The 27059-nt window shown below is 35.5% G+C and overlaps 1 long non-coding RNA gene across 1 annotated transcript in view; it reads right to left on the reverse strand.

Moving 5' to 3' along the window:
* The window catches only part of LOC134602976 (uncharacterized), a 349205-nt gene that overhangs the window by 93374 nt on the left and 228772 nt on the right, over positions 1-27059 (reverse strand). The window contains exon 5 of the long non-coding RNA XR_010090449.1: positions 12222-12272. This is a non-coding gene — a long non-coding RNA (uncharacterized LOC134602976). The remainder of the gene's footprint in view (positions 1-12221; positions 12273-27059) is intronic.

The raw sequence follows: 27059 nt of genomic DNA on the forward strand, positions 1-27059 counted from the left end.
TGTGTACAAATCAACTCTGTAGCAAAATGATTATTCTATGTGAATGCTGGCAACTTGCCTAGCAAAATACATTTTAAATTTCAATAATTAAGTAAAAAATGAAGACATATATTTGGAGATAACTAGTACATTTCATGTTTTAGTGCATTTTAATTACAATGAGGTCTAACTATATTTAACTGAATAAAATCCATATATATTACTGCTATATTTATTCTTTATTATTACATTGTCCCTTATAAATGATCTAGCCGATGCCAAAAGACCATATATTAACGAAAAGGCACTTTTAAGGTAACGTTACCAATGGAAAACGTGTTTCAGTACAAACAATGAATTAAAATATGATCTCAGGAAGGAAACGTTGCGTGAAATGAACCGATATGTAATTGCTATGTGCTGAAATTGTGATTTAATCTAAACACTTCTTGTGGCCAGGAAAGAATTGTTTATTATTATGTAAAATTTTCTCTGAAGCAACTGAATAGTTTTTTTTCCTTTATTGTTATTTTATTTCCTCTGGATAGCCACAAAGTTGTAACCTAAGCTGAGGTCATTACTCATACTTGGAAATGGTTTTCCCAATAATTAGGATATGGTTACAGTTTTCAAAATTCCTGGTCAGTGGTTCACAAGTTTCCTTTATTAAAAGAAAGAGCAAAATCAAATAAAGCATTTAAGAGTTTAGGCTGGGACGGGATGTTGGTAAACATCATAAAATCATGGATTTTAAATAGAGACGTTCAGGATGTAGCCTATGGAGCAGTGAAATTAAGTGGAATGGGCCTTGACATAGCTAGGAGACTGGCATACAAGGGGTTAAGGTTTAAGTGGGTTGACAGGTCAAGGAGGTCGAGGCCTATAGGAGTATTAATAACAGACATTTTGTGTACAGCCATTTTAACTAATCCTGACTTACTTGTTGTTGTCCCACCCTCACTCTCGTTTTCGATATGGGTATGTCACTTTTGTTATCGGCTGGTGTGGGCATATTTGGGGTAGGTAGGAATGGTAGCTGGAAGCTTGGAAGTTCTGTACCAATATTCACTTGGTTGGATTTGGTATTTAGTAGGTTAGAGCCAGTCGATGGCTCTCAACCTGGTGGTGTAGGGGTGTCTCGGTATACACCTACAATGTTAAAACTGTTATATTAAGTTGCCTGTTGTGGTTGTGTGTATTGTATTATGCAATTTAATACGCATTTTGATTATGGATGTTAAGTTATGTTATGTGTCATTGTCAGAGGGTATAATGGCTGGGGATGTAGGTTATGGCATATGTACAGAGTTTGGTCTGACAATGACCCTTTGTGTAAAAAAAAAAAAAACACAAATACACACACCCCTCCCTCCCTCCCCTGAAAAGATGACTATGTGCATGTCAAGGACAAATTACAAAAACACAGATCATTAATAAAATGAAAATGCAGTTCATGCTGCAAACAAGATGAAAATATTAAATTGCAGATTCTATGCAGCAGGTATAAGAAAAAATACATTACATTTACCCATTAATCACAATTACATCACAATTACCTATTAATTAAAAAAATAAATGTAATTAAAAAAAACACAAAAAACAAACAAGACCTGCAAAAGAAATATAAAGTATACAGAGTGTCCTGCAAATCTTCAGCTTCTGCAGAAACCAGGATAGAAGTTGGTTTTCCCAGCCAATCCTATTGCATTCTTTTCATTCATAAATCCTTAATGTGAATGATCCCATTTATATCCTGTCACCACCACCACAACGTACAATAAAACTACTTATCAAGGTAAAAGAAGCCAATTGGATGGATTTTATTAACTTCCCAAGTAGTTTCATTCATGTTTTTTCATAAATTAAAAGTACTCAACTTTTTGCATAGACCCAGTTATTCAAATCTCTTATGCAAAGCAAGTATAAGTCACCTGGGAAGTGCATGACTTGTTCATTAGATACATGCACACATCATACAAGATCTTGTACAGATTATGTAGAGCTATGTTTTCCCTTTGACATCAATTACTTGATGGTAGCCATGTACATTTTAGAAAAGCCCTGCAGTACTTAGTAGCATGAGTGAAACAAGAACAAGAATTTCCTTGCATCATAATCTCTACAATGAATACAAGTTGTAGCTTCTCACGGGCAAGGGATGGTGGTCTGCACAAAAGGTTAGACACAAAGTACAAATGTGTCTAAAGCAAAATGACAATATGAATGTTCCAATCAGAAACAAGTAAATGCCTGCCAATGATAACAAAGCATTCTGAAAAAATACCTACATCAGAGTCACATCTGATTTCAATATTATTCCATGCTCCACAGCTAACCACTGCTTAATCAATGCACCAGATGTATGATTTGGTAGATACTCTGTTCCCTCATTCTATTTATTATATTCTTATTTGCTGTATTATTTTGTCACATTTTATAGTACATATTATTAGTCTCTCTTAATAGAGATGCATTCTTCATTTGATCCTATAGAAAAGGTTTACACAAATCATGTGTTTTGGTGTCCAGGAAGTCAACCAGCATGAAAACTTTTTTTACTCCATTTTAAAAAGCCATACTGGTAAAAATGCGTTAATGGATGTTACTACTTTGTATTTTAACGATTTTGGTCACTACACTTGTGTGCCGTGCCAATTACCTTTTTTTATTTCGTTTTAATATGGTTTTCATACTTCCTGGCATCTTCTATCTCTGCTCCAAAGCAATCCTAGGTGGGAATCAAACCACCAACGCTGTCATCATAGAGCAGTTAGCCTTCTCTATATTTGTGAGTATATTTGAACTATTTTTATCATATACATCACTTGTTTTATTGAGAGCACTATCTGACGCTTTATCCATTTCTCCCTGGGTTCCTGTCATCGTGAACCAAACGGACACCTCCAATACATCTAATAAGTGGGGATTATACCACCGCACGCTATATACGCTAGAGCTGGCCAAGGCTCTATAAAATGTGAGTGTGATACTGTCATTTTTTATTGCATAACTAGATTTGACGTATTACACTATTTCCGCCCTTTGTTTTTTTCTTTCTATATACATCAACAAGAAAATAAAGACAGCTACCCTACCCAAAGAAAAGTCCTTGCTGTACTAAAGACTAAACGTCTACTATCAAGAGACTATTATTTGTGAGGACTATCACATTGACTTATTTCTTGTTTGTTCCAAAATCTATTTATTGTTTTATATTGTTTATTGGCACAGCCCGTTTTTATAACTTTTTACATCATGATAACTACTGGCAAATATATTTTTACTAGGAATAACATGTGCATTTCTATTCAACATTATTTCTTATCCACAATCATTTTGTACTTTCAACAATTCTTTTTTAATTTTTTTTTTTTTTTTAATAAAGAAACCAATTACTAAGAAAGCTAAAGGGGAATCCCATCTTATTATCACATACATCAGGTGTCTGCTTGAAGTACATACATATTCATTCATAACTGCCACATTATCAGTGTGAAAATCTTCACTCCCAGCTGTGAAGTTAGGTGGAAATGTTGTTAAAATGGGAAATTATCAATACAAAGTAATTTTTGATATGTTCAAGCATATATTAATATATTATACTTTAGAATGTTGTGGGGACTATAGACATTCAATAGACACAGTATTTGGCCTTTTGTGAATGGTTTTAAAGGGTTACTCTGACGCTCATGACAACTTGATTTGAAGTCATTCGTGTTGGTGGTAGGAGTCTGTAAGTTGCATTTCAATTTGAAACGCTGCATATTCAGAGACATATTACCTTTTATAATGGGGAGCTAGTTACAACCCCGGCACGAGTGACCTAGGGCAGCCCATAACTCTGTCCTGTGCTGCTTAATATTAAGTCCATGCAAAAATTACATCTGTCATCAGCGCACACAATTTACAAAGCCTGCAACGGGAAGCCCGTGTCCCCTCCCTTCTTTACTGCAATCCTCTCCATCTCCCGGCCTCTACCATCAGTTTGTTGTTTTTGTTTTTTTAAAGTTGCCATGCCTCCTTCCTTGCCCTCTTGTTCCCCACTCCCTCGACTTTCTGGTTCAGAGTTCATGCATGCACTTGGAGACAGAACACGGCCCAATCTATGAGAAGCAATTAATTGGATTACGCAAGGCCCTATCATCTACATCAGGAGAGACTTCAGCTCAAGGTGATTGGCCTGGTGTTGGATTACAGGTCATTTTAAAACCTTTTTCATGTTTCAATTGGGGGTGGGGAGGGGGCGCATGATTATTACAACACAGAAATATGCCATACACTTAAGAGACACTCAAAGCGTTGCATAGGTTACGGTGGAAGGTGGTCCCCGGTCACTCTGTCACTTCAATCAACAGTTTTTCTTTGTAGCACAAATTAGTAAATCTATAAGCCCTCCCTCCCACTAAGTAATGTTACAGGAGGAAGAGCATGCGTCCACCTGCAGATACATATTAAAAACCACTGCAAACACCATAACCACTACATAAAGTGATTTTGGGTGTGGTAAGGTAATTTTGCTTATTTCGTGCATTCTTATTTTTTTCATTATAGCATGAATTTAATTCTGAAAAAAATAAATACGTTTTACAAAAATGTAATAGACTGGCCATTCATGTATTTAATATGTTATGCTACTACGAGACATTTTTAGTTTATTCCACATTTTCAGCTACGTCCTATGCATGTGCTACTCAGACGATTGCCGATTTACACACTTTATATAGAGATCAAAACAACAGTCACTTTAATTAGATTCAACCAAGGAAAGCAGACAGATAATACTAAAAATATTAAGTGATTACACTGGCAAACTTCAATCATGTGTTCAAGCTAGAAATATCAACTGAGAGTTAAATACCCAGCTGCTAATTCCATAAACATTGTGTAAAATAAAATAGTGATTTAATGATAATAAAAAGAAAGTGTTAAAGAGAAGAAAGAAAAAAAAAACCCTATACAGTATGCAAGTGATTTTTTTTTTTTTAAAGAAATGATTTTCAAAAATTGAAAACTACAGTGACAAATTCTCCCATTTGATTTCCAGTTGAAAAATATTTTAATGGCTCAATTATATAATATATCACCTCATAATGTGTTAAACAGACACAATGAATATTTAATTCTCATTTGTAAGTAATTGTATACATTTTAAATCTAGGCTCTCATCCAGTTGGTAATACAGACAGAAGAAAAGAAAAAAAAAATGATATGTAGTGGGTCTGCTCAACACGTTATTTGTAACATTTGCATGTAACAGATGCATTTTCCATATATCAGTAAGACAATACAATATTAATATAGAATCTATAGATTCTACATTTAGGATATTTAGATATACGTTTAGGATATTTACTTTACGAGCCAGTTGCTATTTCATGAACAGTAAATAGACGTCACTGTCAGCAATGTAGGGCATCATGTGACTAAATATACAATTAATATTAAACAGTTGGTTATGTAAAAATCATCTGTAGGAATATTCAAATTATTTTTTATTTATTCACATAATTTTCTGCCTTTTCTAAAACAATTTTTTTATGAATATATATATATGAACATCTTATATTTTTGGTACGCAACAGGTGACAGCCATCTTTCCATCACAAACACCGATGCAGATATAGACCAAGCCAGTGTTTTAGATAAAGCGTTTAGTGATGTCCCGAACGGTTCGCTGGCGAATAGTTCCTGGCGAACAGAGCGTGTTCGCGTTCGCCACGGACGGCGAACATATGCGATGTTCGATCCGCCCCCTATTTTTTTTCTTTTTGTGGTCAAATGTACTAATATTAAGTAAAAATTACTTAGCATTAGTAAATTGTGCCCCCTACTCGCAATACCGCGAGTAGGGGCATGTCTATTAAACAGTGAGCAGCCTCTGGCCCTACTGTCCCCCCCGGCCCCCACCCCTGAGCGGTGGGTGGGGGTCCTAAAACTAACAATAAGGGGGGACCTATTGTCCCCCGCGGCCCCCACCCCTGAGCGGTGGGTGGGGGCCCTACAAATAACAATAAGGGGGGACCTATTATCCCCCCCGGCCCCCAACCCTGAGCGGTGGGTGGGGGCCCTAAAAATAACAATAAAGGGGGACCTATTGTTCCCCCCGGCCCCCACCCCTGATTGGTGGGTGGGGGCCCTAAATACAAAGGGGGGGGCCGTAGTCACCCCTCCCCCCCAAAAAAAATATCTCCCTACCTACCCCCCTCACCCTAAAAATAATGATAACCACTTACCATTCGATGTTTTCTTTCTTCTACAATCTTCTTTTTTCAGCCCCAAAAAAGGCCAAATAAAAAACCATAATAACCGACACAATTAAAAAAAATAAAAAAAAAACACTCTGATTGGCTGGTTTAAGTCAGAGTGCTCTTTGTCATTTTACACAAAAAAAAATCCAAATAACTTTCCCACGCTGTGTAAAATGACACAGAGCAGTGTGATTGGATGTCTTGAAATCCATCCAATCACAGTGCTCTGTGTCATTTTACACAGCGTGGGAAAGTTCAATTTTCCCACGCTGTGTAAAATGACACAGAGCACTGTGATTGGATGGATTTTAAGCCATCCAATCACAGTGCTCTGTGTCATTTTACACAGTGTGCCCTAAAAATAACCCTACTGTCCCCCACGGCCTCCACCCCTGAGCGGTGGGCCCTACAACTAACAATAAGGGGGGACCTATTGTCCCCCCTGGCCCCCACCCCTGAGCGGTGGGTGGGGGCCCTACAAATAACAATAAGGGGGGACTTACTGTCCCCCCCCGGCCCCCAACCCTGAGCGGTGGGTGGGGGCCCTAAAAATAACAATAAAGGGGGACCTATTGTTCCCCCCGGCCCCCACCCCTGATTGGTGGGTGGAGGCCCTAAATACAAAGGGGGGGGAATCTTTTATGTAATTATATGTATTTATCTATATATATATATATATATTTGCGGTTATTTGTATTTTATATATAGAATGTCATTCTAAGTGTATTTTGTTACATATATATATATATATATATATATATATATATATATATTAATAACAAAATACAGTTAGAATGAAATTACATATGGATATATAATTTATATTAAATTTTGTTTCAATATTTTATTTATTTATTTTATTATTTTATTTATTTATTATTTTAAGTATACGTATATATAGATCTAATATATATATGTAGATCTATTATATATATAATATATATACATATTATATATATGTAACGTCATTCTAAGTGTATTTTAATACTAATATATATACTTATATTAGTATTAAAATACACTTTGTATGACGTTACATATATATAATATGTATATATATACATATATATATATATATAAAAATACTTTTAATTTAATTTAATTTACTTTTAATTTAATTTAATTTAATTTTTTTTTTTTTAATTCTTCCTACAAGCAGGGGACTGTCTGATATTTCAGACAGCCCCCCTGCTGGCAGATCCATAGCCAGCTATAGGGGGCCATGTGATCGCTCTTTGAGCCTCATTTGCCGTGGGAGGGCTGCCTGGGCTGTCAGGCAGCCCTCCAGAAGAGGATCGCGGCAGAGGTGAGTACCTCCTGGCTCCTGGGGCAGAAAGCCGTTACTGCGTTCCATGCCGCCGCAACGGCTTTAACCCCTTAAGGACCAAACTTCTGGAATAAAAGGGAATCATGACATGTCACACATGTCATGTGTCCTTAAGGGGTTAAAGCCCATTTAAAGCGCGACAGCATGGAACGCCGTAATGGCGTTAAGGGGTCAATAGGATTATAATCACACACACACACGCACAGTCCTCCTCTAATATTGGCACCCTTAATAAATGTGAGCAAAGAAGGCAGCTGTGAACAATTATCTTTATTGCTTAAACTTTCGTACCAACAATACACAAAACTACTGTGCTCTCATGGATATTAAACAATTGCAAACAGAGGTTCATAAAAATGTATATATCCACAATAATTGGCATCTCTATAAATTCATATGAGAAAAATATATTTGAAGTATATTGCCATTTATATATTCCATTATTTAGTATAACTGGATAACCAGGAACAGGAAATTGTTCATTCATGACTGTTCAGTCAGGGGTATAAATATGAGGTGACACATGTGTGTTTGCCAAATGTGTGTTTGTTATTGGATAAGAGTAGAGGCATTTTGTTCTTAAAAAACACATCCAAACTCAAGCATCTTCCGTTTGCCAGACACTACTGGAACTTCAAATGGGATCGGGTTCTATGATCAAATGAAACCAATTGCTTTTAGGCAACACCAGAGGTGGGTTTGGTGCACATGGAGAGGTAGCAATATGGAAAAGTACCTCATGTCCTGTAATTCTATATGGTGTTTTGAGGCTATTTTTGTGCCAGAGGACCCGGACATACATGATACATGGCATCATGAAGTCTATCAAATATCAACAGATAATAAATTAACACCTGACTACCACTGTCTGAAAGCTTAAAATGGGCTGTGGTTGGATCTTCCAATAGGACAATGAACCAAAGCATACACAAAATCGATGGCCTGCCATTGACATCCCAATCACCTGACTTCGATCCCATATAAAACCTGGAAGGTTTGTGGGGGTGAAGAGGAGAGTCCACCAGCATCATGCTTGAAATTTGAATCTGGATCTCGAGAGTTTATGTATGTTGGAAAGGTCTCAGATCCCATGCCATGTATTCTCCAACCTTATCAGGCATTATAGTAAAAGACTAGGAGCTGTTATCTTGTCAAATGGAGGTAGCACACATTATTAAGTAAAAGGATGCCAATAATTATGCCAAATACATATTTAAAAATATATATATATTTTTTATAAACCTGTGTTGTGTTTTCAATTGTTTGGTATCCATGAGTATTTTTTTTTTTAACACAAGATCAACAGGTTAAAATATAAAAATAAAAGTTATTTGGATAGATACATAGACTAACAAAATGTAACTTAGGCCGGTGCTCAAAACCAGCATTTTTAGAAATAGCAATTAATGTTCGAAAAATAAGAAAATTTTACTTTGTTGTTTTGTTTCTAATTAGCCCCAAAGTGCTATCCAGTAAACTGATTACCATAATATATGTATAATACATACAATTCACAAGTGCAGCCTCCCCCTGTTTCATATATATAAAAATTGTATAATTGTCATCAGCCAATCTTCCCCCAACAAAAGTACAAAAGTAGAAAAAAATAATAATTTTTAGAATGCAATAGCTGAAGTTCATAATGCTGGACAGATGTTTTAACTCTGGAGTTGACGTTTCCTCGATGGTTCAAGTGTGCTCCAAGGAAAGCTAGAAGGTTGTACAGTTAACTCCCAGGGTGTAATTCTAAACCATACAACCTACTACCTCAACCTGGATGCACACATTTTCCTTTGTAGTCCTCATCTTCAGGTCTTCATTGTGCCATGACCACACCCAGGTTTATAGTTATGAGGTAGAAGCAGAAATTAATAGGGGGCTTATAGAACTTAAAATATATTTTCTGTAAAAAGTGAAGTAGATCAGCACAGTAACTTCTATTTTATTAAAAAACATTACTGAACATTCTTTAACCCCTTCAAGACACAGGATATATCAGATCTAAACCAAGATACAATGGAATCTGACAGGGCCAATACAAAAAAATGTATTCCTTTTAAATAGATTTAAGCAAAAAACATGATTTTAATCACATAAGCAAACCCAAGAGGTCTTAGAATGTTTACCAATACCTCCGACAAATGCTCAGAAGATTCTCAGAGTCGCACATCCTGAAGCCAATTCCTTTACATTCTACAAACATTGCAGAATATTGGCATGCTGAACTTTGGGGTTATCTATTAACCAGCCACAAACCAAAAAAAAAAAAAAGTTTATAAAAGAAAATTACAACAATAATGAACATTTTCTGTCCTTATTTCAGCCATAGCTAGCAAAAATGAAGACAGGGAGTATAATTGCAGTTGTGCGATAAAACCAGAATAAAATCCTCATAAAATAGCTTAAATAGTGTTAACAGAACACATTATTGGGCTCTTAAGCTGTACTAATGAATCTAGTATATATTTGCGCAGTTATGACACTTGCCAAAAATTCTTTATCTAATTAGTAAGTTACCACTTTGCTTAACGTGAAAAAGTAGTATATACATATTTTTTTTTTTTTTTTTTAATGTCTAGTTTTTTTTGGTTAATTTTGCACATGTACATGTCTTCCAGTCTAGCTAGTCTAAGTGGCTGAATAAGTAACATTTTATCTCCTGCAATAAAGTAAACATGAAGACCAGCATTAAAAAAAACTCTTTGTCATAGACTTCTTTCTTTGTCATAGACTATAAAAATGTCAATAATAATGAATGCCACAGTGGATGGCATACATTTCTTTTAAAAAAAAAAAAGTAAAAAAAATAGTCTTATTTCCTTTACGGCCTATATATTGGCATTCAATACTTCTACAGTTTTAATTCGACACATATAAAAAAAAAATGAAAATGATTTGTCAATGATGTTGCTTTGTAAACATTTTCAGAGTATATTTAAGTTCAAATGTTTGTGGTTTTTTTTTTTTTACTATTTTAGAATACATTTTCACTACCCCACAAAAATAACGTTTTTTTTAAGGCAGTTGTATATTTCTGCTTTGCCTTACAAAAATGTCCTAAAAATATTTTTAACCCCTCAATCAAAATCATTTATTTTGATACCAATTAAAAATGAAAAAATATATATAAAGACATTAAATGCATAATAAACCAGCTCAAGAAATTCTTGGAAAATAATGTTAAAAATTGTAACTACTTTCAGGTATCATTTGCGGATTTAGCGATATTACATTTGGAGAGGATCGTAGAATCAGTACCGTGATCACACAGACCCATAGAAACGAGCTTGAGTAGAACAATTCACCACAAGATCGGATCTACGGGTTAATATTATCAGGTAAAACATGCATTGAAAGACTGGAAACAAGTCATGTAGTCACTTATCAAACGGCACACAAAGTCATGACAGACAGACCGAGAACGCAAATTAACAAATAGACAGAATATTAACTTTGTCTGGACCTATATGCTATTGTTGACATGCTAATATATTAAATGTTACCTGTTAATAGTAGATTTCATACTATAATGTTTTTGAAAGAGGCAGTTTTTAAATACCTGCTTTCACTCAATTTTAGGCCAATATATAATAAGCTATACTTTCAAAAATAGTCGGAATAATACATGTACTACAGCAGACACTATGGCTCCAGAATATAGTATTTTGAAGTTCATCATAAAATGTATAATTATTAACTTTATAATACAAACCCAGGTTTGAAAATAAACTCAATTGTGCAAAATAGGATTTTGTTGCAAGCAGATTTTTGACACTGAAACCCCTCTTTTGAGAACATATGTTCTGCCATGAGTATAAAATGCATAATGGGGCGTAGCTTTGCCTGTGATGTAGATGATTGGTAGTTCTAGTAGCTTCTGCTATCAACATGGCAACAGTAATTTCTCTAATGTTCTGGGCTGGTACCAGTTTGCGATCATATAAAAATTCTCAGAGCACAGGGCGTCTGACGTTATAGAACATCACTACATCCAAAAAGCCATTTCAGAATGCAAAAATATCAAGTGAGTCTATTTACTAAATGGTACATAATGGTGAATTGCAAGCCAACTTTATCAATGAATGTCAAATTAACGGAGTTGGAACAAATCCCCCCCCCCCCCTACCCTTTCTGCAGAAGTTAAGATTTTCTCTAACGTACATATATTATCAAAAAATGTTCAAGTCAGTTCAAAACAAAGTTACGGTTTAGGAATCAGCCTCCGCATTAAATATTCTTCATAAATAGGTATATAAGCTTGATAACACGATGCATTAAAAAAATAATATATATATATATATGTATATACACACACACACACACACACACATATATATACATACATGTATATCTATAGCAGGCTTTACCTTTGTATTGCAAGATCTGCAAAGTATGTTAACTGATTGCATGTATTTTTAAACTTGTCAAACTTTGCATGTTGGCAACTCTAGAATTCTAAATTGCAAATGCAATTCCAAAAAGCATCTTCCAAAATCTTACAGTAAATCATTTATGAATGAAATGATTTGCAGCAAACAGAACGGTATTTTCAATATTTACAATTTAAAACAACCGGCTCAAAAAAAATAAAATAAAAATTATATATATATATATATATATATATATATATATATATATATATATATGAAACTCACATAGTATATTACCTTGGGCATTATCCAAAAAATGTGAGGTCTTCATGTCCAATGCTCCTTTCACTATAATGATGAGAAAGTGATTTGTTTTAAAGATTTGGAAAATTAGAACATACTTAAAATGTAAAATAGTGGATTAGTATCTGTTTTATAGGTTATACTGATATGAAGAATGAAAAGAAAAAAAAAAAACCACATAATTGTACAGAAACATATTTATAGTAAAGATATGAATATACCCATAGCAGGAAATATCTTTATACACAAACACACTGATATCTGACAGATAAAATTAAGAATTACATACTGCAGTTTAAGATTTTGTTAAAAGACATATCCATTAGTTAAAGAAAAAAACAAAACAGTGTAATTCTTGGATACATTTTTTGTTATGATAAAAATAAATAAATAAAAACTATGTTTAATTGAGTTGAGAAATAATTTCGATAGGATTTAGAGACTTAGGTAAGCATCTAAAATATTTGCACAAATCAATGCTGTCATGAGCAAAACATCATAACAAACGTGACCTTATACGCTTTATTAAAGGCGTCAAGAATGGATATTACAGTTTCCTAACCAGGAGAAGTCACTCAATAGACCTCGCAGCTTCACCCCACACCTGATTGTGTTTATTCAGTTAAGTGATGAGGAAGCTTTGGAGAACTTCTGTAAATTGCAACACAAATGTCTTAATATTCTGGTCTTTTTTTTTTTTTTTTTTTAGCAAACTGTAGAAACAAACTGAATAACTAGCGAATAAAAATGTAACGTGCCAGGCTTTTCACAAACTACGATACAATAACTATTTACTTATTCTTGCGTTCCTTTTTACTTTGGCAGTTGACAATGCCACTAATTTTGAATCTTTAACTTGCATACATTTTATCATCCACAGTTAAAATGAAATTACATCATATTCCTGAAGCAAGTATTAAGCCACAAAAAAAAATACGTAAGAATATTTAAATATAATGAAAATCATAAAGCATAGCCCTTCATATATTACAATTTAAAGAGGTGGATAACCAATAGTTATTCAATATGCGTTCAGTACCTAATGTAACATTTTGTCCGAACAGCATATTGTTAACTTTTTGGAAACCTAAAATAATATGTGGATATGAATGAAAACAGTCCCAATTTTAATATTTATTTACATTTGAAACTTTCCAACAAATCGCATTTTACAAAAGTTAACTCTTTTTTTAATTAGTTTTTTTCTAAGAAAAACTTATATGGAAATAACTTTTAACCAGACCAATGTATATATTTACAATTTAAATGTTTTGGAAGATGACGAAGAAAAACCATAAACAAACAAAAAAAAACATTAAAACTTTTTAAAAAAATTTTTAATCAACTTATTAACATAGTTTTTCTTCCAAGATAAATTATTCTGCTTATTATTAATATTAATATTAGCATTTATGGAACGCGGACATATTCCACAATGCCGTAAGTGTAGAATAGGGTTATTTGAGGTGCAAAAGTTAGCAGAAACAAGAGGTTAAGAAAGCTGCAAGTTAAACAAAGCATTGCTATTAAATATTACAGTCACAACTTTGCAGCTAGTTATTTTGAAACGCAGAGAGGGCAAGAATAAGATATTAATGGAAGCAACAATAAATGTTTAAAAAAAAAAAAAAAAAACCATAGTTAAAATGCATTCCTACATATACTAATTGTACAAGAAAACAGCTTGGCATAAAAAAAAAATCAGGATGAAAGTTTAAAAACAAACTGTATACCTGCCTTGGGAATTCCGCCTTATCCTTCTGTATGTGTTACCACTCAGGTGAAAATGAAAGTAGAGAACTTTAAAGAGTTTAAAAAAAAATAAAATAAATAAGTGTTCAGAACTTTAGAATTTGAGATTAAAAAAAAAATAAAAATAAAAATCGTAAAATGGCCACGATGAAGTCTTGGTACCAACTTGGCAGTATTATTTTCTTGACGATTGACACATTCAAACTATTATCTCAGATTTGCCTGTCCAGTAACTTCTTAAAAAGAACCATGATGCATGAGGGTTTTTTTTTTGTTTGTTTTTTTTCATTTTCCCCCTTCGCCCTTTTCAGGATTCCAGGCACAAAGCACTGCGCAAAAGCAAAACCAATCCTTCGCCGCAATAGTCTGCACAGCGGTGGAGGTGGGGAAACCCAGAAATTGCAAGTATCTGCCCTGATTTTATAAATAGGGATGGTAGAGAGCTACTAAAGCAAAAGGGGTTACAGAGGCATAGTGCCAGTGTGCTGCACTGTAAATCAATGATCTCACTGACACCAGGTTTGCCCGCTTCAATCGCCTGCACGTTATACATTACAGAGAAGGAAAAAAAAAAAAAAAAAAGTTTATTTTACAAGCAGTTTGCAGCTTTGATTAGACGAGAATGAACTTCATGTCCTTTTTAATACAAGGAAAAAAAAATGGCTTATTCGTTGGTAATTTCATGAATAACGTATTTTATCCTGTACAAAGATAAGCAGTAAAAATTTTATCAGGCATGAAAGGGACGGCCTTCTGGTGGCTTGCCAAGAAAAAAAAGCCAGCATAGAAGCGAAGTTGTATTTCAAAGCTGAATCGCTTGCTGAGTCTGGCTAAAGTCAAGTATTAAGATCCGCCATTTTCTGAGCGATGAAAGAAGAGAGGGGGAGGAAATAAAGTAAGCACGAGTGATGCTTTCAAATTCTCCTTGGCACCAACACAAAATCTCAGCCGTAAGGTCACATGATCCTCTGCCAAGTGGGCAGTGCATTTCTAGAAGCCATTCTGCTGATATTGCGAAGGCAGCTATTGTCTAGCTTACTGTATACCCTCAGCACAGCCCACTCTTCATTAAATTAGCTGGAAGAAAAAAAAAAAAAAAACGCATCACCTTTGGGGGTTGGGAGTCATGGAAACGTCTACCTGGCAAACTGCCCGCTTTCTCTGCCCATCAACCAGAGACGGAATCGTGGCTACTATACAGAAGGATGACTAAGAATGTGAACTTGCCTGGAGTGAACCTGATTCATTTTCACAGGAACTCTTCTTGTCATTTAAAAAGCAAAAAAAGAGAGAGAAAAAAAAAACCAAAACTCAAAACTAAACGAAAAGTCTTCTGTCCTAAATCTAGACAGCTGGTGTAACAAAAATAAAAAATAAAAAAATTCCTTCACTAGAAAATCATTTAAAAAAAGAGTTAGAAAAAAAAAAAAACCATGCATTCCTTTGTATATTTAATCATTGCATTTTGCGATACCGTAAAAATAAAATAAAAATAGCTTTCTATAAGTGTTGAAAGCCAGATGTCTTGATTTAACTCTTCTAAATTCAGAAATGCTTGAACTTTAGGAGTATAAATGTAGATGCAGGCTTTCTTCCCTTCCTGGAAAGGGTTAAGTATGACAATTATCCCCTCTGTCATTGAAGGGGTAAATTGCAGTAGCTGCCAATAGTTGTTCTTTTCAGACTTGCTTGGGTATTGTATAACGGATCCTTTCAAAGCTCGCTTGGTGTTGGACTTAAAATTCCTAGTAAAGTAGGTGCACAGAAATAGCCTACAGCAACATTTTGAATAGCAGATACTGTATTGCTGCAAGTTTCTTGAAGAAGTACATCGAAAAATCTGTTTAGATCCCAGCAGTGCTGTGCAGCTCAACAACGAGACCCCTCCCAGACTCGACGTTTTAAAGTACCAGTTGCTCCAGATAATTTTTTTTTTTTTTTTAAATACTCAAGAACCCTCATGCTTTAAGGTAAACTTTCCAGAACCATAATACGTAAACATAGATGCATGCTGCACTACTTATGCCAGATTTATAATTCAATTACAAAGTTAAACATTTTTAACTCTGAGTGTTCCACCTTGGACTCCTCTGCAGGACTGAGTTACCCGAAAAAGGGCATTTTTGAATCCAGTATCTCTTTGTATTAGTTACATCTAATAGCAGTTCACGAATGTTACGTTTGTCCATTGGATTCATTGAAAGACTACACAAACAAGGGATGTATGAATTGCAAATAAAAGTAAAAGTAAAACAGAAATGTGAAAATAGAATGCAAAAAATAAAAATTTATATGGTCTATTTTTTATTGTTTTGCTAAAATATTGTGGGAGGGAGCATGTTCGGTATCAGAATTGATATTGTATCCCTTAACCAATTAAGGACTGAGCCAAATGTGCATGATGTGATCAAAACAAAACGTAAACAAAAACTTGAATTTGCGCTATATGTTTGTTCAGTAGTGATGTCCCGAACTGTTCACCAGAAACCGTTCGCTGGCGAACATAGCTTGTTCGTGGCGAACGAACATATGCGATGGTCGGTCCGCCCCTAATTGTCATGGAGGTGGGAGGGTCTGCTGCTGATTGGCTGGAATGTGTCTGCTGACTGTGAGGTACAGGGTCAAAGTTTACCAAATGATGACGAATAGGGGGCGGACAGACCATCGCATATGTTCGCCCGCCGCGTTCGCCACGAACAAGCTATGTTTGCCGGCGAACGGTTCCTGGCAAACGGTTCGGGACATCACTATTGTTCAGGCGTAATTCGCCTCCTTAATATAATGTGCACCCACACTTATTATACATAATTTTATTCAGGGGAAACAGGGCTTTCATTTAACATCAAATATTTAGGTATGAAACAATTTAATATGAATAAAATATAAACAAATGGGATCAAATAAGAATTTTAAGTCCTACATAACATTTAACTGTGAATGTCATAATACTGTTTGCTTTTACTGCAATAAAATACACATATTTGCATTCAGTGATGTCTCATGTGTTAAACAGTACCCCCCATGTACAGGTTTTATGTTGTTTTGGGAAGTTACAGGGTCAAATATAGCAAGTTAAATTTTTCAGTTTTTTCACATTGAATTTCGCCAGATTGGTTACGTTGCCTTTGAGACCGTATGGTAGCCCAGGAATGAGAATTACCCCCATGATGGCATACCATTTGCAAAAGTAGACAACCTAAGGTATTGCAAATGGGATATGTCCAGTCTTTTTTAGTAGCCACTTGGTCACAAACACAGGCCAAAGTTAGTGTTAATATTTGTTTGGGTGTGAAAAATGCAAAAAACTAATTTGAACGCCAATTTTGGCCAGTGTTTGTGACTAAGTGGCTACTAAAAAAAGACTGGACATTTGCAATACCTTGGGTTGTCTTCTTTTGCAAATGGCATGCCATCATGGGGGTAATTCTCATTCCTGGGTTACCACACGCTCTCAAAGGCAACATAACCAACCTTGCAAATTTCAATGTGAAAAAACTGAAACGCAAGCCTTATATTTGACTCTGCAACTTTTGAAAACACCATAAAACCTGTACATGAGGGGTACTGTTATACTCGGGAGACTTTGCTGAACACAAATATTAGTGTTTCAAAACAGTAAAACACACGGCCGATATAATTGTGATATAAGTGCCATTTGTGTGGGAAAAATGCAAAACATGTAACTTTCACTGATATCATTGTTGTATTACATTTTACTTTTTTGAAACACTAATATTAGTGTTCAGAGAAGTCTTCCAGGTAAAACAGTACCCTGCATGTACAGGTTTTATGGTGTCTTGGAAAGTTACATTGTTTAATATAGTGCTAGCAAATTAAATTCCCTGGACTTTTGGCCTGGGTTGTCAGGCAGGTCCCGCAAATTGTAATTAATAAAATTACCTTATTATGTAAAATTATTACATAAATATATACGTAGAAATAGAATATATTTTATTTTGTAAAATAATTTTTATGTATATATAGGTGTATATATCCAAAAAGAGACCTGGTGGATCCATAAGTTGGGAACATTAGCCCCTAACGGACTCAACGAAAAAAAACAAAAACAAACGTATACTTCCTTCCTTTAATAGGTTGCCTCTAAATATAAATGTGATAATTGTGATTTAGTTATGTATATATATAGGGATTAGTATGTCCCACTTTAGTGCTTTAGATTTTATTTTTAATTAATTTGTTTTTTTGGGTACATTTTGCATTTGTTAATTGACCACAGTTTTGCTTCCATCTTTTAGAAGATACATTGAGGCGGACTGTAAACTAGACTTCCCCCATCCAATTCTTATTGAGTTCGTGACTTTAAACATCGAAGAAATTGACACTTTTATACTGTTTTATATTTTGGATATGCCCATCTAGCGTCCTCCCTATTTATTTATTCACTTAATATGAGATACTAAGATTATGCCTTTTTTCGGCATCCCCCCTATTTTCTATGCACGATTATTCACTTTACATGGGACACTGAGACCATATATAGGGAGAGCCCTCTATGCTCTAATGTTTTAATAGCCTTAAGGGCACAGTATAAAGCACTGCTGGCACTTTATTAGAAATGTAGCACTTACACTGTTTGATAATTTATTTATTTAATTGTTTTCACGTATAACATAATATGGTCAATGGCCATAAAGCGTAAAGTTGGAAGTCTATGTTCCATATGCAAAATATATATGATCACATGCCCCTGTGGACTCTCGTATGTGGGGAAAACCGATTTGACCTTAAGAGACCGTATCAGAGGACACAAGTCTACCATAACCACAGCATTCAAAGACCAACGTAGCGACAAACCGGTTGCTAAGCATTTTTTGCATATGGAACATAGACTTCCAACTTTACGCTTTATGGCCATTGACCATATCCCTCCGATGCCTAGAGGAGGCGATATATCAAAGATGCTATTACAATGGGAGGCACAATATATACATCGACTAAACACAGTAACACCGAAAGGACTCAATGAAAATATTGTTCTTTCCAGGTTTTTCTAATTTAGTTATGTACTTATTCAAAAAGAGTCCGTTTAATTTTCAGAATTTACTATTTTTTCCAGATTTCTTTGCTCTTTTTTCTTTTTTCATTTTATTTCTTCTTCAGAATTTTTTTTAATTATTTAATTATTTTTTTTTGTATTACTATTGCCCTCATGATCTTGATTTATTTTATAGTCTTCATTCTATATTATAATTAATAAAGTTCTTCAACATTTAGTTGTTATCCCTATACATTACAGATTATTTTAACAATTTTGCTAATTTAAATAGTTAAATTTTGCTATATTCAATGTGTCTTATTAATATATGATATATATCACTGCACTCTCTCTCTACGAACATAATTATATCATTACATCTCTGGTTCTATATTAGTTGACACCCATAGTCTCCTTAGTGCCTCTAGCATTTATATACTACTTACAGATATAAATCTTGTTATTTATACTACTCTCTGGATTTTTCTGAAACTTCTCTCTCCATGTATTTATATAACACATACCTTAATAGCTATATGTGGTCTTTCCTCGAATTGATGTGTCCAAAAATATTATATACTAATCTTGGAATCTTCCTTTGATATTTGAAATGTTTTTAATGCATGCATGTTCTTATTTCTTTCTTTCTCCTCACTTTTAATATGTTGGGTCTTTGTTAATTATGGCTACACTGCCTACACGTATATTTTTTCACTCTTCATAGACATATATTCACCTTTTTCTACACTATCGACCTAGCACATCCTTTATTGAGGACATAGATCTTTTGCTACCATTAAAGATCACTACTATACAAACACATTTTGCATACAATATAGAATTGCATACCGATCACATTATTTTATTTATATTAGTATCCTAGCAACGTGTCACACGTCATCACGCCTCACTACGGCGTGTCACGTGATCGCGGTATTCACTTCCGGGTACACACGAAGCGAATCAGGGGTTTCTTCCCTTCTGGTGAGTACACTTATGTATTTCATATATATATAACTTTTGAATGTTGGTACATTAACCTTGAGAAAGACCCGAATGGGTCAAAACGTCGGTTATTTTTTCAATGGAATACCTTCTTGAATAAAGTCTCCTTTTTTTCATCTTTAAAGCCCTGAGAGTGCATCTCTTCATTTTTTGGTTATATATCTTTTCAACGTGGGATTGCACCCAGGTAAATATCAATTGTTTAAGACAACCAGAGATATTTCGGATACGGCTGAGAAATCTAAAATTAAAAAACATAAATATACATAGTGTAAATCTGTATCAAATATTAGGTAAGTGTTCATGAAATGCACTCACGAGATATAGATGAAAGATAGCGCTCTAGGGTGCCTCCCCCGGTGATAATGGGGGGCTATTGTCTTCCTCCAGTTGCTCCAAAAGGGTGGATGAAAAACAGGACTCCCAGGATGGTGGAAAAAATAAAACGATTTTATTAATGATGAAACATCACCCAGCAATAAAAGTTGAAATATAGGCTTAAAATGAGGTCCTACGCGTTTCGTTCACAGTCTGGAACTTCCTCATCAATCTATCATTCTAAAATCCCCAATAAGTATTGGTGTGAATTTAGGGGATTTTAGTACGATAGATTTATGCTTTATAATCTTATTTCTCCATGTTGCTGCCGATGTTATCATGTTTTGTCTTGATAGATATATAACTGTTTCAAAACATCTACTATTTGGGACTGTTCCTCTGGCGACCACTAGATGGCCACACTATCAAATATCTTAACATCCTGACCTCCCCTGTTGGAACGCATGATTTAATGGAACGCGGAAGTGAGTGTTCACTTCCGTTTCCGGTTTTCGGCTGACACAGACCGCGGGAATTTTTGACTGCAATCAAAACGAAAAGAAGTCAGCTGGATGCGATCAACCACTCCACCAATGAAGGATGAAACAGAGGAGGAAGCCCAGATTACCATCAATCAACTCAGGGGTTAGCCCTATAAAACGGGACTGGTGGGAGGGTGGGATTATTTTATACTTTGCTATTGCTGTATAATATTTAAATTTTTTGGTCCCTGAGGAAGTTCCAGACTGTGAACGAAACGCGTAGGACCTCATTTTAAGCCTATATTTCAACTTTTATTGCTGGGTGATGTTTCATCCTTAATAAAATCGTTTTATTTTTTCCACCATCCTGGGAGTCCTGTTTTTCATCCACCCTTTTGGAGAAACTGGAGGAAGACAATAGCCCCCCATTATCACCGGGGGAGGCACCCTAGAGCGCTATCTTTCATCTATATCTCGTGAGTGCATTTCATGAACAATTACCTAATATTTGATACAGATTTACACTATGTATATTTATGTTTTTTAATTTTAGATTTCTCAGCCGTATCCCAAATATCTCTGGTTGTCTTATATTTTGCTGTGTAAAGGTCATTCATTCTGGGTAATGACCTGGGAGGCTGCTTTACTTGAATGCTAAGATAAGTATATCTTTTCACTTGTACACATTATTCACTAAGTGGTGATATTCAAACATATATATACACTTTTCTTCAGTTCTTAAATATCAATTGTTGACTGAGATAGGGTGAGTGTGTGCCAAGTTATTCACTATTTATATATATATATATATATATTGATATATACGTATATATACTTATGTATATAGATAAATATTTCATTCTACATGTATTTTGATATCTATATATATTAATTTTAAAATACAATTAGAACGAATTTACACATATTTTATATTTAATTTTGTTACGTATTTACATAATTATATATTTAGTCAATATTCTATGTGTATTTTGATATTTATACAGGGAGTGCAGAATTATTAGGCAAGTTGTATTTTTGAGGATTAATTTTATTATTGAACAACAACCATGTTCTCAATGAACCCAAAAAACTCATTAATATCAAAGCTGAATATTTTTGGAAGTAGTTTTTAGTTTGTTTTTAGTTATAGCTATTTTAGGGGGATATCTGTGTGTGCAGGTGACTATTACTGTGCATAATTATTAGGCAACTTAACAAAAAACAAATATATACCCATTTCAATTATTTATTTTTACCAGTGAAACCAATATAACATGTCAACATTCACAAATATACATTTCTGACATTCAAAAACATAACAAAAACAAATCAGTGACCAATATAGCCACCTTCTTTGCAAGGACACTCAAAAGCCTGCCATCCATGGATTCTGTCAGTGTTTTGATCTGTTCACCATCAACATTGCGTGCAGCAGCAACCACAGCCTCCCAGACACTGTTCAGAGAGGTGTACTGTTTTCCCTCCTTGTAAATCTCACATTTGATGATGGACCACAGGTTCTCAATGGGGTTCAGATCAGGTGAACAAGGAGGCCATGTCATTAGATTTTCTTCTTTTATACCCTTTCTTGCCAGCCACGCTGTGGAGTACTTGGACATGTGTGATGGAGCATTGTCCTGCATGAAAATCATGTTTTTCTTGAAGGATGCAGACTTCTTCCTGTACCACTGCTTGAAGAAGGTGTCTACCAGAAACTGGGAGTTGAGCTTGACTCCATCCTCAACCCGAAAAGGCCTCACAAGCTCATCTTTGATGATACCAGCCCAAACCAGTACTCCACCTCCACCTTGCTGGCGTCTGAGTCGGACTGGAGCTCTCTGCCCTTTACCAATCCATCCATCTGGCCCATCAAGACTCACTCTCATTTCATCAGTCCATAAAACCTTAGAAAAATCAGTCTTGAGATATTTCCTGGCCCAGTCTTGACGTTTCAGCTTGTGTGTCTTGTTCAGTGGTGGTAGTCTTTCAGCCTTTCTTACCTTGGCCATGTCTCTGAGTATTGCACACCTTGTGCTTTCGGGTACTCCAGTGATGTTGCAGCTCTGAAATATGGCCAAACTGGTGGCAAGTGGCATCTTGGCAGCTGCACACTTGACTTTTCTCAGTTCATGGGCAGTTATTTTGCGCCTTGGTTTCTCCACACGCTTCTTGCGACCCTGTTGACTATTTTGAATGAAACGCTTGATTGTTCGATGATCACGCTTCAGAAGCTTTGCAATTTTAAGAGTGCTGGATCCCTCTGCAAGATATCTCACTATTTTTAACTTTTCTGAGCCTGTCAAGTCCTTCTTTTGACCCATTTTGCCAAAGGAAAGGAGGTTGCCTAATAATTATGCACACCTGATATAGGGTGTTGATGTCATTAGACCACACCCCTTCTCATTACAGAGATGCACATCACCTAATATGCTTAATTGGTAGTAGGCTTTCGAGCCTATACAGCTTGGAGTAAGACAACATGCATAAAGAGGATGATGTGGTCAAAATACTAATTTGCCTAATAATTCTGCACGCAGTGTATATATATATATATATTAAAATTAAAATACACTTAGACAGTGTATGTGTCTTTGTGTATATATATATATATATATATATATATATATATATATATATACACACACACACACTTAGATCATATATATATATATAAAATACATATATGATCCAAGTATATATTTTATTTTAAACTGTAACTTTAACATTTATAGGCAGCAGGGGGAGTACCTGTCATTACAGGCACTCCCCCTGCTGGCACTGACATGGACAGCTATGCGATCACATGGCCCAGGGGGGCCGGAAAGGAAGGATAGGCTGCCAGGTGAGTCCCCACACTGCGATCACCGGTTTCTCCAAACACCATGACCATTTCAGTGATTTGAAGTGGGAGTGTTTGAAACGCTGCACATACAGAGATATACTAACCTTTGTGCATATGGCTTGTTAAACTATGAATTCTGTTCAGGGCTGCCCAATGTCAATTCTGTGCATATTTTAGGTCTATTGTCAGCACACACAACAGGCAGCTAGCTCTCCCCTTCCTCCTTCCTACCCTCTGAGCTCCCTCCATTAACCAAAATATCAATAAATAATAATAAACCTTCCCTCATCCTCCCTTCACTCTCCCTACCATTGCTGGCTAAGGGCGCATGCATGCATGTGCTCTAAACCTGTGATTGGACCATGCAAGGGCAGAGATGATGTTATACAGTGGCATGGAGGTCAGCGCCAAAAGCTTCACTTGGCACTGGATTTCAGGTATATATATATAACCCTTTTTTTCTCATGGTATTAAATGGGGTGGGCCTATTAGTAACACCCAATAGGACATTTCAAGTAAAAATATTGTTTTAGAAAGGGTTTTCCTTTAATATAATCTAGTACTGTGTGCATTTTTAGAAACATTGTGCACAACTACAGCCCTCACTAAAAAGTTCCTTTTTGTCCACTCAGAGATTCAGTTTCAAAAGACATGTAGCACTTCACTCTCCAACAACCTTAAAATAATAAGAGCTAATGCTTACAAATTCTATATCTTAGGCAAATGTATTTGTGGTGCGGTGGAAAGTCTACCGCTTCTTTAAAGGGACTCATATGTTCCCATTTGCCCATTTGTTTTCAAGATGAGACTGTTCTATGAATAGCCAAACTAACCTCCGTTAGTCCGACTTGCAAGCCATCTGTACCTGCAATAAATAAATAAAAATAAATTGGAAAGAACATAAATGGGATTTTATTGCCATCTGTTACCTGTCTGCTTAAAATTAAATGTTGTTGCCTACTGCCGTGATTAGGGATAATTTAATTTAAACTGCATATCACCTCTTTGTATATAATGTAAAGTGAGTAGCATAGTTCATGAAATTGTTGGAATGTGTTAATGTATAGGTGTTTGTTGATTATTTTCGTAATGCATAAATGTTCTCAAAATTTATTGGAATTATTATCCTGAATTATCCTAGTCTCTTAAATAAGTCTACCAAGATATGTGTATTATTTCCAGTGACTTAGTGATATAAAAAGAGGAGGTTGTAGGGTGTGTAGTCACACAGTCAATTTCCATAGTTATCTAGTGTGAGGGAACAGAGAGACCACTCTCTAATAATCCCCCTAGCTCCCATGCGCTCTCAAAGTGAATGTAGGAACCAGACATGAGGTCACATCCAGCATTCTCCAAAGATGGGATAAAAAGGCCTCTTTTAGTACTGCATCATCAGAATCAACTCTTCAAGATGCCCAGAGGATTAATGCACACATAAATATGGAAAAGGAGGTGAAGTCTAAACATTCCCTAGCATGGGGCCCTCTGTCATTTGATTGCACTATGGCTTAGTGTATTGTAGTAAACAAAATAAATGTGTACCACGGAGGTTAAGTAGTATGTTTTAAAGTCACTGTCTTTTAAAGGGCTTCTGCCGTCTCGCAGGCTCCTCCACAGACCTCAGTATCCTGGAAAATGAAGCCCTATGAGCTGAAGAGGACCCATTGTATAAAGAGTAGCAGTCACAAGGAGCATCTTCAGGTAAGTAAAAATGTACCTTCCCCTGCACCCCCGGACCACCACTTGGCAAGCAGAGCAGCCACAGTCAGGGGTCTTGGCCAAATATTCAAAGACCCTAAACATTGACAGTCGCTTTAAGAAGCTTTAATCAGCGCTGCATACAGCCCTTTAAATCTATTCAGAACACCACGGCTGATCGAGATTCTGGGCTGCAGGCTGCTAATGGGATAGTGACCACTACAGCTCTTTAAATAGGGAAATTGACAGCAATGCAATGTGAAGCAGGGTTAAATCCTTTAAATCTTTTACACCAAAAGACTGACAGATGAGGACTAAATTCCTGCTTACACTCCAGACTGACAAAAGCAGTATGCAGCACTGAAAGTCAGCGCTGCATACAGCCCTTTAAATCTATTCAGAACACCACGGCTGATCGAGATTCTGGGCTGCAGGCTGCTAACGGGATAGTGACCACTATACAGTGGAGTATTTCACTGGCTATACAGTGGAGTCTTTCAATGAGAAAATGCTTATAGTGTATAGATTGTCCTTTTGAATTGGTTGTACGGTCTGAGGTCCTATGGTGCTGCTGACGGTCCCTGGCCAACCACAGCTCAGTCCCTCCTGGAAGTATAGCAAAGAGAGAGATTACACCATTCCTATGTCATACCAATTCATACCAGCAAAGGGCAAATGTTAGAAAGCTGAATTTGGTCAGCTGAAACTCTCACCCAATCGCCTTTCCTATTGCTGCTCAAGCTAAACAGCCCAAGCACCAGAGGAGATGCTCGGGAATCTCATTTAACGTTAAATGATTAAAAATGGTTAAACACATAGCAGAAAGACTGCGCCAGAGAACTCCAGACACTATAACCACTTTACTAAGATGAAGCCGTTACTGTGCCTACATTAGAACTTTAACTACCAAAATCAACCAGAGTTGCTTTCGCATGGATCATGTTAGCAAATTGTGAATGCATATTAAAAGTTTTGGCTATTTTCTTTCCTCTTTGTAATGGAAAGGCACATTAGCACCCAGTAATTTATGTTAGTAATGCTTTAGAAATATTACAAACACACATTTTTATTTGTTATTTTGTAAATGGTACTATAAAATAAAAAATTAAAATAGGGTTATTCTTATGGATGTGAATAACAATTTAACGTGTTTTCATTTGGCAATGGCATAAGCAGAAAGGCAATTAAAACAGGACAAAATGTTGTTTTGAACGTTGTTCAAGGTAACAAAGAGTAGCTAGTACTGTCCTCTATGTTATGCTTTTATGCAAGCAGCCATTTCTATAAAAAATGCTATTGTTGCTTATAGTTCTATCACCACCTTGAGATTAAACGTATTTGTACTCAAGCCATTGCAAGTAAACCTGTGCTTTCAAAGTTTCTGGCGTATTTAGCGGTGTAACAATAGGAGTCAAAGTGCATGCAGCTGCAAAAATACAAAAATGGGTTTTGTTTAGGCTACAATGAGCGGCATTTGTAACACGACCATCAGTTCAACACTATACCTGGTAGGTTGCCATGGTTAATCACTAAAGTGTGGGAATACAAAAATAAATCAAAGTGAATTTCAAATTTACGGTCAAAATAGATTAATTGAAAAATCGTTCTAGTCCGGGGTGTTTTCGGTTTGACTATTTCGTCTTAAGAATTTACTGAAAATTCAAACATTATATCCCAGACTTTTCTATCTCCAGGAAACCAATTCATACCTCTTAAACATAACCTATATAAGTAAAATG

This window comes from Pelobates fuscus, chromosome 1, assembly GCF_036172605.1.
Source record: "Pelobates fuscus isolate aPelFus1 chromosome 1, aPelFus1.pri, whole genome shotgun sequence".
NCBI lineage: Eukaryota > Metazoa > Chordata > Amphibia > Anura > Pelobatidae > Pelobates > Pelobates fuscus.